This window comes from Caretta caretta, chromosome 10, assembly GCF_965140235.1.
Source record: "Caretta caretta isolate rCarCar2 chromosome 10, rCarCar1.hap1, whole genome shotgun sequence".
Lineage (NCBI taxonomy): Eukaryota > Metazoa > Chordata > Testudines > Cheloniidae > Caretta > Caretta caretta.
In genome coordinates, this window is record NC_134215.1 from 20,029,714 (window position 1) to 20,041,799 (window position 12,086).

General features: G+C 44.2%; 2 protein-coding genes across 3 annotated transcripts in view; one reads left to right on the top strand and one right to left on the bottom strand.

Annotated features, from left to right (window-relative positions):
• The window catches only part of MYH11 (myosin heavy chain 11), a 101,888-nt gene that overhangs the window by 33,059 nt on the left and 56,743 nt on the right, over nucleotides 1–12,086 (top strand). The gene's annotated exons all lie outside the window — the stretch shown is intronic.
• The window catches only part of NDE1 (nudE neurodevelopment protein 1), a 112,870-nt gene that overhangs the window by 17,964 nt on the left and 82,820 nt on the right, over nucleotides 1–12,086 (bottom strand). The gene's annotated exons all lie outside the window — the stretch shown is intronic.

Sequence of the window (12,086 nt, forward strand, 5' to 3'; positions counted from 1 at the left end):
ATTAATGATCACAAAGGAGTTAGAGATCTTTGAATGAGAAGCAGTATCAGTGTGCAAAGAGTTGTGATTCTGATAAGGGGTTCTGAATCTACTTACACATTTTCTGCAATGTTTATCATCTAATGGTGATGGTACCTTTGCCTCACTCCCCCTTATTTATCCTGCCATCTCACAGATGGATTCTCTTCTGCCCAAGCATCTTTAGAACTGCCGGTAAAAGCCCACTACCATCTAAGGCATGTCTACATGGGGAATTGAACAACACAACTTGTGTCTTTCAGAGGTGTTTAATCCCCACCCGCCCAAAAGACAAAGGTTTTTCCTGGACAAGTGCCCGTGTGAACGGTGCGTTGTCGGCAGGAGAGCGGCTCGTTGGGGGTGGAAGTTTTTTGTCAGCAACAGAGCCGACAAACGGCAGCTACCTGCACAACTTTTAGCGGCATGGCTGTACCGACACAGCCCTGTCGCTAAAAGGTGTGTAGTGTAGACATAGCCTCAGACAAAGAAATGCTCCTCTTGAGCTGAATGCATTATTCACTCAATCTGCTTCAGCCTCTCTTCCTTCCCCTTGCACCCCCGTGCTCTTTTGGTGAGCTCTTAGTGAGTGTTAATGCAATTCGTGGCAGTGCATCAAAGATTCAAGTTTCCTGCTCTTTATAATGGAGGGGAAAAACTAATACACTCAGGTGAATAAAGTACTGTACTGACAGGATAGAACACAAAGCAGGCCAGGAACCAGATGCTGTAGCATTGCGTCACTTCACAGTTCAGTGTGCTAATAGCTGAACAGTCAAAATTTACACAGGTAAAAGTGGGGTGGGTAAGTACTCCTGTTGGGATCCAGGAAGTGGGTGGGCAGAAGCCCGCCCACTGCTACAGGACCTCCCCCCAGCCTAAGGGGAGGATCCACAGGTCCAGGATTCCAAATAATTACGGGGGACAACTAAGGAGATAACAAGAACGGGAGTGAGATCACAGGGCTAAATGAAGGGAACCTGACGGGGACACCAAGCAGAGAACCCCGGACATCGTCCAGATCTGTGCCATTGATGGGGCTTTTCAAAATGCCTTCTATCTCTCTCATTGCCCATTTGATATCAGAAGAAGTCTTGTGAATTTGAAAAGTGTTCAGAACTATGAAGCAAGTGCTCATTGACTGCCCCTAAGCACAAGTAAGTGCTTGAAGCACTGTGCTGTTAAGATTCTGCCCAGATTTTCAAAACAGTCTTGCAAGATCTTCTCTTCTGGCAGTGGAACTGGAGGGAGGCAATTTTCTGATTTCCCCACTGCCACTAGTAGTGAATGTAGCCATTTTGTCTCTGTATGCATAGGTAGACGAATTCATGGTACGCACTCTGGCTCTGCCCAGATAAGGCAGAAACATGCCAAGTTATCACCATAGAGAGCAGCCATGAACTTTTTTCTGCTTTTGACTTTGTTTTCTTTAATCTAAATGAAAGAAAGAACATATGAAATGTCTCCTTGAGACAGCACTGTCTCTATCGAGTTGAACTAAGTAATATTGAATGTCCTTGCAGACAAACTATCAAGCTAACCTTACACTTAAAGATGAGGTACATAGAAAACAGCTTTACAGATACATAGCTACGTACTTCACAAAAGTGTGGTTATCACTTCCCCACCCCCACCAAAAGGCAATTGGACTTAAACACGGAGGGATGTCAGTTTAGTAGTATTGGTCAATGCTGATGTGCAAAGCCAGCTTGGGTAGCAGTAACAATTGGGATAAAGCATGCATATGGATGTGAAGGCTCTGTCCGTAAGAATCAAAGATGAAGAGAATCTATTACAGCCTCCTGCCAACTCCGGAACCTTGTTTCATTGATGTAAAAAGCCATGAAATAAACAGTTTTAAAAACTGTATTGCTTGGAAAGCTTGGGTTAAAAATAATGAAAGAAAATAAACTAGTTAATAAGTGGGGGAAGAGGGAGGGAGAGAACCTGCACCTTTAAAGTTTTTATTAGATTCATACAAGTTAAAATGGTGAAAGGGGGCTGCAGATGAAAAGCCATCTTCCTGCTGTGACTTTCATGGGACTGCATCAGACACATCCCCTTTAGGCAGTGTAGCCAGTATAAATGTAAAGAAGCCAATGTCTGATCACAGCTTCAGTCGGTTTTCTCCTTTTATGGTAAAGCTGCCAACTTGCTGCTTCCTTGTGAAAAACCATCAGATCATGTTTGTGATTAGGCAGAACTAGCTGGTCTATTGAGATCCTCGGGGCACACAAGAGTTACAAGCAGACTGAAGGCATATCAATAAAACAGCTCAGTAGCTTCTAGAGAAAGCAACTTGGGTTTTCAGAAAGACTGGTAGGGGTGGAGATGATTTTAGGGCAGTAGTCCCCAAACTTTTTACCTTGTGCCCTCCCCTTATCCCTGTCTTTGTGCACACATACACACCCACCCACCCCCCAGAGCCGAGCCACAGCTCCGGGGGGATGGGGACGGACGGGGATGGGGTAAGGGGGCTGAGGCTGGAGCCACAACTGGGGTGTGGGGCCGGAGCCCCAGGCATGGGGCCGACAGCCTGGACCAAGAGCCAGGGCCAGGAGCGGAGCTGGGTGGCACTGTGATGCTCCCATAAGGGCTGGCCCAGGCCCCAGTGCGCACGCACACACACACACTCCTCTGCGCCCCCTGAGGGGGGCACACTACACAGTTTGGAGACCTCTGTTTTAGGGCACAAAATTGGGTCTGTATTCGCTCGGGGGGGGGGGGGGGGGACGACTAAGACTTAAATAAAGTCCCCACAATTCTGAAGGGAATACCGAGGATGGTTATAGCAAGATTATTTGAGTTAATGTCAAATCCAAGAACAAAGGGCTATGAACCAAAAGGCCATTGGGCCCTGGAAGAAATATTTTGGATTTTAAAAAAAAAAAAAAAAACACAGGCCCAGATCCTGTAAACACATATGTATTTTAAGTACTTGCATAAGTAAAATTAAGCACATGTATAAGTATTCTCACAACAGGGCAGTGAGTATAAGTACTCTCGCTATCAGGGCTGACCTTAGGATTTTTTGGGCCCTACGCCCCAATGCCCGATGGCAGCCCTGGGGGGGGGGGGGGGGGGGGGGAGAGACGAGGCAGCAGAATATGACCCCTACCTAAGGAGACTGCAGTGCGCACTGGGTGCGTGGGAGCCGACTCGCTCTTACCTACCGTCATGGGTGATGAGCGAAGTTGCCGCTTGGGGAGGCTAGATCCCCAGCCCACCGCTTCTGCCTGCAGCCCCTCCCATACTCCACTCCTGCTCCGCCCCAGGCCTCCACCCCACCCCACCCAGGCCCTGCCCTCTCCCCACTCTCTTCCCTCCCCCACCCTGCTCACCCTCTTCCAGCCAAATCCCTGAACCAACATGAAGCAAATGATATTGAGGGGGTAGGGAGGAAGGAACCACTCTCCTGCAATTTCTTTCTAAAGCAAATGAAGCATGTTTTCCACTGCATGCCAGACGGTGAAGACTGGACATGCAGAAGGAACCTAATTAAAAGTACTGAATTTGGGAATAAAAAAAATGTCCGTCACAGGTTGTTGGGTTTTGTTTTTTGTTTGTTTGTTTGTTTTTTAATATGCCCTGAGGTTTGTCAGAGATTTATTTTCAAAAACTTTATAGTAAGGGCGAGTCAGCTGTCTTGCTGAATAGTATGGGATACATGGTGCAGCTCTTCTCTGTTTTACATTTTCTTAATTAGTATTGGTAAGATGGTTTTATATTTTAAATGTACTCTTAAACCTTCATAAAGTAATCATTCCAGATTACTACATATTTAACTCACTGAAACAAAGACATTATTTTAAATTAATCAGTCACAGACTTTTCCTGTGTTCATAACAATTTTCATTGTTTTTAGAAAAAGGGAACACTAATTTACTTCGTGTGATCTCCATAACAATAGACATGTTTATGAAATTTCACCGAAGTGAGCTGTAGCATTTATTTATGCGCAAATAAATTTTGTTAGTCTCTAAGGTGCCACAAGTACTCCTTTTCTTTTTAAAAAATATGTTTCCAAAGATTTTAGGCATAACAAAGGAGTTTATATCTTACTAGGTATTGATTTTGCTGGAGACTTCTCTTAAAACTAATTCATCAGATAGTCAGAAGTAAAGAAAGGGAAACTCTTTGTCCAGCTATCTGGAAGGAAACGGGTGTTGTCCCTTTAAGGGCTCTCTTCACTGGGTGGGGTTGGGAGGCGGGGGGGAGGGGGGGTGAAAAAAGAAAGGGATGGACAGAAAGGACAGGAAAACTTTGGAAGCAAGTTTGTTTTTAATTATAGTAATTAAAATGTGTATTTTAGATAAGGGTGGTCTTTTGAAGGATTTATTTAAAAAACTATATGTCTGAAGATCCAGGCATTTAAGGCTATAGATGATTGTGCATCTAAAAATCTATGCAAGGATTTTTTAGAGATGTTATTTTATAATCTTCGCCAACTCACTAATTAAATATTTTTAAAGTAAATTTTAAACCAAGGTCCTGTAGACTAACATGTTCTGAGTAAATATTGTAGTAATGCACCAATGTTTTTGTCAGTAAATTCAGAAACTGACAGTATATACCTGGGGGTTGGCAAATGCCTGTTAAATGGCTTCATTACCACTTAACATGGCTGTTACTCTGAAATGGCTCTTTAACAGTTTCACTGTTGTGCTAATAAGTCTGGCAGGCTTTTTCACTTTTAAGTTACTAGATCCCCTCTGGAGGAAGACTCACCAGGCTGCAGCAGCCAGTTGGGGTGGGAGCCTGCAGGAAGGGTCAGAACAGGGATAGGAAGAGGCGGGAGGGTAGACACTAAGACCCAGTAAGAAAAGGAGTACTTGTGGCACCTTAGAGACTAACAGATTTATTTGAGCATAAGCTTTTGTGAGCTACAGCTCACTTCATCGGATGCATGAAGTACTGTCCCAAATTTTCAGGTGCCCTATGCAGCCGCATATGCCTAAGGACGGCCCTGCTTGCTATCCGCGGCAGAAATAGCAACCAAAGTGGATAATTCTAAAAACTAAATGAGACATTATTTGAAGGACAAGACATGTTGGGGTCTGACCATTAGTTCAAACGAAAGGATGACTCTTAACAGACTTAACAGTGATGACTCACTTCGTTCATCCTTAACTTTTGCCATTTGTTAGAACAGCTGATCTGCAATCTATTGGTATAAAGTATCTTTGGAAACCTCTGTTCATGCATGTTCACAATTAGTTTGTCAGTAAGAGGATTAGCAGGATTCAGAGAATGCATGGGTCAATGAGATGGAGCTGAAAGCCTAATGACTTTGTATGGCTGCCAGGTGGGAGGAGGGGAAGATGGGGATAAACCCTGGGGGCCAGTGCATGTGAGTGAACAGGATTCTATGGGTGCCTTATGCAAGTTCCCCTCAATGCCAATAAGTCTCTTCTCACAACATTCCAACTCAGGTGGTGACATACACACCAATGCTAGCTTATAGGGTGTGCCTCTGAGAAGCCTGAGCTGCTGTATGGTCTCTGCTTCATTTTGTACTCTCCGATTGACACATAAAATTACACCCAGAGCAGAGGTGGGAAACTCAGGACATTTCTGCTGATGTCCGTCAGGGCAGTAAAAGAACACCCAGAGGTTACAGTCTGTTTGGGTCAGCCAGACTCCAGCTGGTAGATGCAGAAGCAGTCAAAGCAGGGACTGCTGCACCCCCAGGTGCAAGACCCCACACACACTCTGGGGACACTGGGACCCAGGTGGTGTCTCTCCCACCCTGCTCCCCCACCCACAGGCAGTCTTAGCGGAAAACCATTGAGAGGACCCAGCCAAAATCTTTGGCTGGCAGATGCAGAAGCAGCCAAAGCAAGGGCCTCTAGACATTGAGAACTTTCTACAGTTTTGACTGGACTGGTCTCTGCCCTGTGCTGAGTAGCTGCTTGCTCCAACTCTCTGCCTCAGTCTCTTCACCTACTTGACCCTCTTCACCTTCTTCTTTGTTGCCCCATACCCCCTTCCTTTCTATGTGTATTTAGCTTATCTCCTCCTTACTAACCCCCTCCACCTACCCACCCAAATTACTGTGGAACTAACATGATGTTTGCTGCCATCACACATTGTTCACTCAGCTGGTGTGTTCTACCCCTTCCCCCAGCCTGTGTCCGTCTTGTCTATTTAGACCATAAACTCTCTGTGGAAGGGATAATCTGCTATTCTAGCACAATGGGGCCCACTCTTGGTGGCCCTCAGACACTACTGTAATAATCATGGTTGATAACAGTATCGAGAGAGCAGAGGGAACGGTCAATGGTGAGTGAGGGACACAGTCTTTACCGAGAGCAGGGCACCACTAAAAGGTGGAATTAAGTACTGCTGTTTAGCAGTTGAAAGGATTGAAAGAGAAGGGAAAATGGGGAGAAGAACAAAAGCAGAAATGGATAAGAAAAGAGAAGTGGTTAGAAAATCTTGGGCTGCCTTATCCCATCCGAGTATTTTCTCATGTCCCCTGGGCTCAGAAATTCCATTGGAAGCTCTGTATCTAGGAGTTACTGTTCTGTTTTCTTTAGGGTATTTATGGCTTTATGGTGCGATCATCAATACATACCAAATGCTTTGGTTTATGCACAACAAGTCTATTTTTAGCAAAATTTCTATCTCCAACTTAAAAGAAGTCCAACTCAGCCCTACTTAGAAATTTTAGTCCACCCTATCATATTACCTTCTAGTAACCCACTTCTTAGTAAAATAAATGTAGCTATTTAGTTTGTACCAATGTACAAACTAAAGCTTTTAAAGTACGCTACTTACAGCATGAGTATTCAATGAAGAAAAGGACTTATTGTTGTAGGATCTGATCCTACACCATTGAAGGAATGGGAGCAGGCTCTTAATATCATTTTATGATAAAGTAGAATCAACCACAACCATTTCTAGATTTGTGATATGAAAGTCGGTTTAGAATCGTACAAACTTAAGAGGCTAAATTCACCCTATTTTGCCACATTTTTATATATATTGTGATGAAGTTCCTCGTCTACCTTGGTGGGTCCTGTGCTTATTGGTGGATTTTGCTTGCCTCAGAGATTCACAGTAGCCCCCAGTTTGGCCACTTTCATGGCTCAAATCTGCCATACAATCAGATAACCTTATCACTGGCCAGCATGGGGGAAAAAAGAGTAAGAACAATCCCTAGAGTCTTTGCTGATCCATCATGTGGGTCAGGGAACAGTCTAGATACCTTCCCCTCTGGTGGAACCTCCTGTGTTGGATCAGGAGTTGGGAGGTTTGGGGGGAACCTGGGCCAGCCCTCTACCCCGGGTTGCAGCCTAGGGCCCTGTGGACTGCAGCTGTATAGAGTGCCTTCTGGAACAGCTATGCGACAGCTACAATTCCCTGGGCTACTTCCCCATGGCCTCCTCCCAACACCTTCTTTGTCCTCACCACAAGACCTTCCTCCTGATGTCTTGTAACGCTTGTACTCCTCAGTCCTCCAGCAGCACGTCCTCTCACTCCCAGCTCCTTAAGCACCCCTCACTAACTGGAGTGAGAGCCTTTTTAAACCCAGGTGCCCTGATTAGCCTGCCTTAATTGATTCTAGCAGCTTCTTGATTGGCTGCAGGTGTTCTAATCAGCCTGACTACCTTAATTGTTTCCATAAAGTTCCTGATTGTTCTGGAACCTTCCCTGTTACCTTACCCAGGGAAAAGGGACCTACTTAACCTGGGGCTAATATATCTATCTTCTATCACTCTCCCGTAGCCATCTGGCCCAACCCGGTCACAATATGTATATAGTAGAGAAAGCTTTGATTAATTAGATATGGTATGAATTAGCACCCCGTGTTGGTAACCTAGTAGCAAAGCATACATAATTAAAGGGGATGTGCAGCACTCTGTACCTCAAAGCAACACCCTGGAACCCCCATATTTACCACTGTCATATAATTGATATGTTTTGTACAAAGTATGCCTTGCGAGGTATCATTTTGAAAAACTTCATCTGTTGAACATTAATGTCCTAGTGGATTGTGTGTGCTATCATTGTATGTGAAATTAGGAACTTTTGCTACATGTGTGTGTTACTGAACTATGTTGTGAGGTAGGGACACCCACAACCAACCTTTCAAGTACAGAAATGGAGTAGTCAGATGTGCTGATGGCCTATTAAAGGGAATTCACTTTCCCAGTGACCATCCCAGAAGACTTCTCAGAGAGAGCACATAGACAATGGAGAATGCTTTACCAATGGGGGAAGACCCCCGTGTCAGAAGCATAGATCTTTCCAGCAAGCTGGAAAAAACTATAAAAGAGGGGAAGTGATATCATGACTTGCTTCATTCCCCCCACAACTCAACACTTGGAAACATGTCTGGAGGACAAAGACTTTGAACTAGGGAGGGTTGTCCTGGGTTGGAGGGGAGTTAGAGCCTGTGTACTGAAGATCTGTGACCTGTTTGTACCATCTATCATGGTGAGAAACTGCTTGATTCAAGTCATGTTTAGATTATAGAACTCAGACTGCAAATTTACATTTATTTCTTAGGTAACCAACTTTAATCTCTATGCTTACCTCTTATAATCACTTAAAATCTATCTTTCTGTAGTCAATACATCTGTTTTGTATTTCATCTAAAACAGTGTTTTTGTTGAAGTCCTTGGCTCAGTTTACAAAGGTTTGTGTGTATCCTCTCCAAATTGGGGGAGAGGCGGACTGGGTAATGAACTTACACTGGTCAGGCTTTTGACTAGAGCAAGATGGTATAGTTCTAGGGTGCAAGGCTGGGGAGAATTGTCTGAAGCCTCTCTATTGTTGGTTCATGAGTGGCTGGGAGAAGCATTCATCTCACTCAGTTGGGTGTGTCCCTGACTGTGGATATCTGTGAACAATACCTGCGAGAGGTTTGTAGCTTGCCAACAGGATCACAGTGCAAGACAGAGCCAACGTTGGTGAGACAGAGGGCTTAGCGGTCCCACAGTTCAGGTTACACGCTAGAAACCCTGTCACAGGATTAAAAAAATGTTTAAAGTAGTGTTTAAAGAGAAGTCTTGAAGACAGTGATTCATGCACTAGGTACACAGTCCTATAAATATACTTTTATTGCATGATAATTTGTCTTCCTAAATGAGAACAGGATTTCCCCATAGTTAAAACAAGCCAGTTTCTGTTAGCAATGTCAAATGATTCCATCAAAACGTCACAGGTCTCTAAAAAATATTGAGTACTACACCTTCAGGAATCTAAAAATTGCTATCCACCTTATCCACCTTTTCCTGTAATTTTGTTATTTGACTGCTTATAACTCGTGATGTAGAATCTGACAAATAACTTCCTTGCATTAAAGCACAAATCTATGGTTAGCAGGAAAACCTCTTGATTTTGAGAAACTGAATTAAGAACTAATTTTGTCTCCGCAATTGCTCATTTTTAAAATAGCTTTATGTTGCACTGGAGCATTTCATCATCATGTTTTGTTTCTGCAAGCTACTGTTTTATGACCGGATTCAGAGATCCTAACTCATGCTAAGCAGTATGTTACTCTGCAAGCATTCCCCCTAAAATCAGTGGCTACTCACAGAGAAAGGTCCTACTCAGTGTGAACATACCTGGCTCTTATAAATTTTTACTGTAAATTCTATAGGTCAGATTCTGAAGCCTTTACTTAGGCAAAACTCCCATTGACCTTAATGGGAGTTTTGCCTGAATAAGGAACCAATTGAAACTGGGAAAAGACTTTAGGATTTGGCCCTAAGTTTATTAGGAAGTGTCCATTGATTATAGGGGCCTACCTTGATGCTAAACCAATGACATGTTAAACTCTATACAGAAACTTTGTGGGCAATTGGAATAGTACTGTATATACAGTAAAAGCTATTTTATCTGTCACTTCACCAATTGGAAAGCTCTATAAACCAGCATTTTCAATCTTCATTGAAATGCCGGTTATAGTCTGGTTGGTGTGGGGCCAGCAGGGGATTGGGGCACGAGACGAGGTGCTGAGCGTGGGCTCTGGGAGTAAGTTTGGGTGCAGGAGGTGGCTTGGGGCGCAGGGTGCCAGATCTGGGGGCCACTCACCTTGGATGGCTCCCCACAAATGGCAATCTGTCTCAGCTGCTCCTAGATGGAGGCACGGCAGGTGGCTCTGTGCACTGCCTCCGCCCGCAGGTGCTGTCCCCACATCTCCCATTGGCCGCAGTTCCCAGCCAGTGGGAGCGGCAGATCCAGTGGGTGCTACAAAATAATAGTCATAGAGCTTAAGGCCAGAAGGGACCTTTAGATCATCTAGTGTCTGACTTCTTGTATATCACAGGCCATTATATTTCATCTGGTTACCCCTATATTGAGCCCAATTACTTTAGTTAAACTAGAGCACTTCAGTCCTCAAGAGACTGAACTGTTGTGTGCCACAGGTAGAGAGACCAAGATGCCAGCAATGTTTGAGGACCCTGCAAATGCCAGGGAATTGATTCTGAGAGAGATGCCCAGCTGGTCCTAGTGGGTGACTCAAGCCCCATGCTGCAGAGGAAGGCCAAAAAAAAAAAAAGCCCCTGCCAATCTGTCTTGGAGGAAAATTCCTTCATGACCCCACATCTGGTCATCAGTTTAATTCTGAGCATGTGAGCAAGACCCACCAACCAGGCAAGTAACAAAGAAAAGTCTCTGTACCTCCTCAGAGAACCAGTCAGCCCTACCCAGGGTTCCTATCTGCAGCCGTAGCCAATCTCAGGTATTTCTAAGGAAGGGGGGGGGAAGTTGAGGAGGGGGAAAGAATACACCTGTATCATGGGGAAAAAATTCTTACCTGATCCCTATGGGCAAATAGCAGAAGCCCTGAAGAATGAGATTTGATCAAAGCCATTGTCTGACTGCAGAGCTATAAGCGTTATGGGTATGTTGAGGGCAATATAGGCAATTCTGTTGGACTCCGCTGCAGAGAAATATGCACCCCATAGCTGTACTTCTACATGGTGGAAACTGATCAATGAATATTCTTTGGCCTACTTCTTAGCAAAATTGGGATTTGAGGTGTATTTGAGGATTCTGCTCAGAATCAACAGCCAGAGCTCATGTGAAATCTGTCAAGGAAGTTGGCTTGTTCCTTGGGGGTCTACCACAGAGAAGACTAGTGGGAGTTGAGCCCTCAGTGTAATTACTCTTGCCACCAATGACTAGCAACAGCATCTGACATGTTTCATGGTTTCCAGAATTTTGCCTAACATGATCCTATACGTTATTTTTCAGTTTTTGAAAGTAACTCAGCACAGAGAATATTTATGATTACCTCTCCCCTGAATTATGAGCTCTAAATGTCAGAATGAATAGCTGTTCCAATATTCCTGACTGAAACATATCAATCATATTTGGGTCAATAGACTTTGTCGGCATTTGTTTTAATGACATGATCCCCATTCACAAGTTGGCAGAATGTTTATCCTAGAACGCAGGTAACTGCAGATGGGAACCCGACAAAATGCTAAAATGTGATGTTCGATCTTTAAACAGTTGCAGAAGAGTAGGAGACTAAAATATGACAAAGACAGGCCCTGGGCCCTGATTCTTTCCCCTTGGGGTACCAGTAACTTCAGTTGAAGACAACGGGAGTTTCTGGTATTCCGATTAGGGTGGATCAGGGTCCAACTGTAAGTTCATCAGTACATCTTGAGAGGGCTCAGTACAACACAACTTCAATTGAATTGTTGAGAGCTAGGGACACTCAGCACTTCCTACTGTATCTTATTACTCCTTAGCTACCTTATCAGGCTGAGATAAGGTTTTCCCAGATAAGCTGTTGAAATGCTAGACTACATTTCTTTGGGATCACTTCTGGTTTGTTTTTCAGTTTGCATTTGTGAAATCTGAAGTTCAGGTTTGTCCAGTACAGATACTGTGGTGGTTCCCTGGGCACAACTGCCACTGGGGTGGTTTTCATTTTTTACTTTGCTTCGGGGTTTCTCCTAGCCCCAGTTTCTTTTGGATTTAACTTTGGATAGGTGATTTCCAGGGTTTGTTGTAGAGTAAAGCCCTCTCCAACTACCCTATTTGCCTCTGGCCCTACTAAGCACCCTTGACATTTTTTCTTATACTTTTCAGTATCCCCTTCT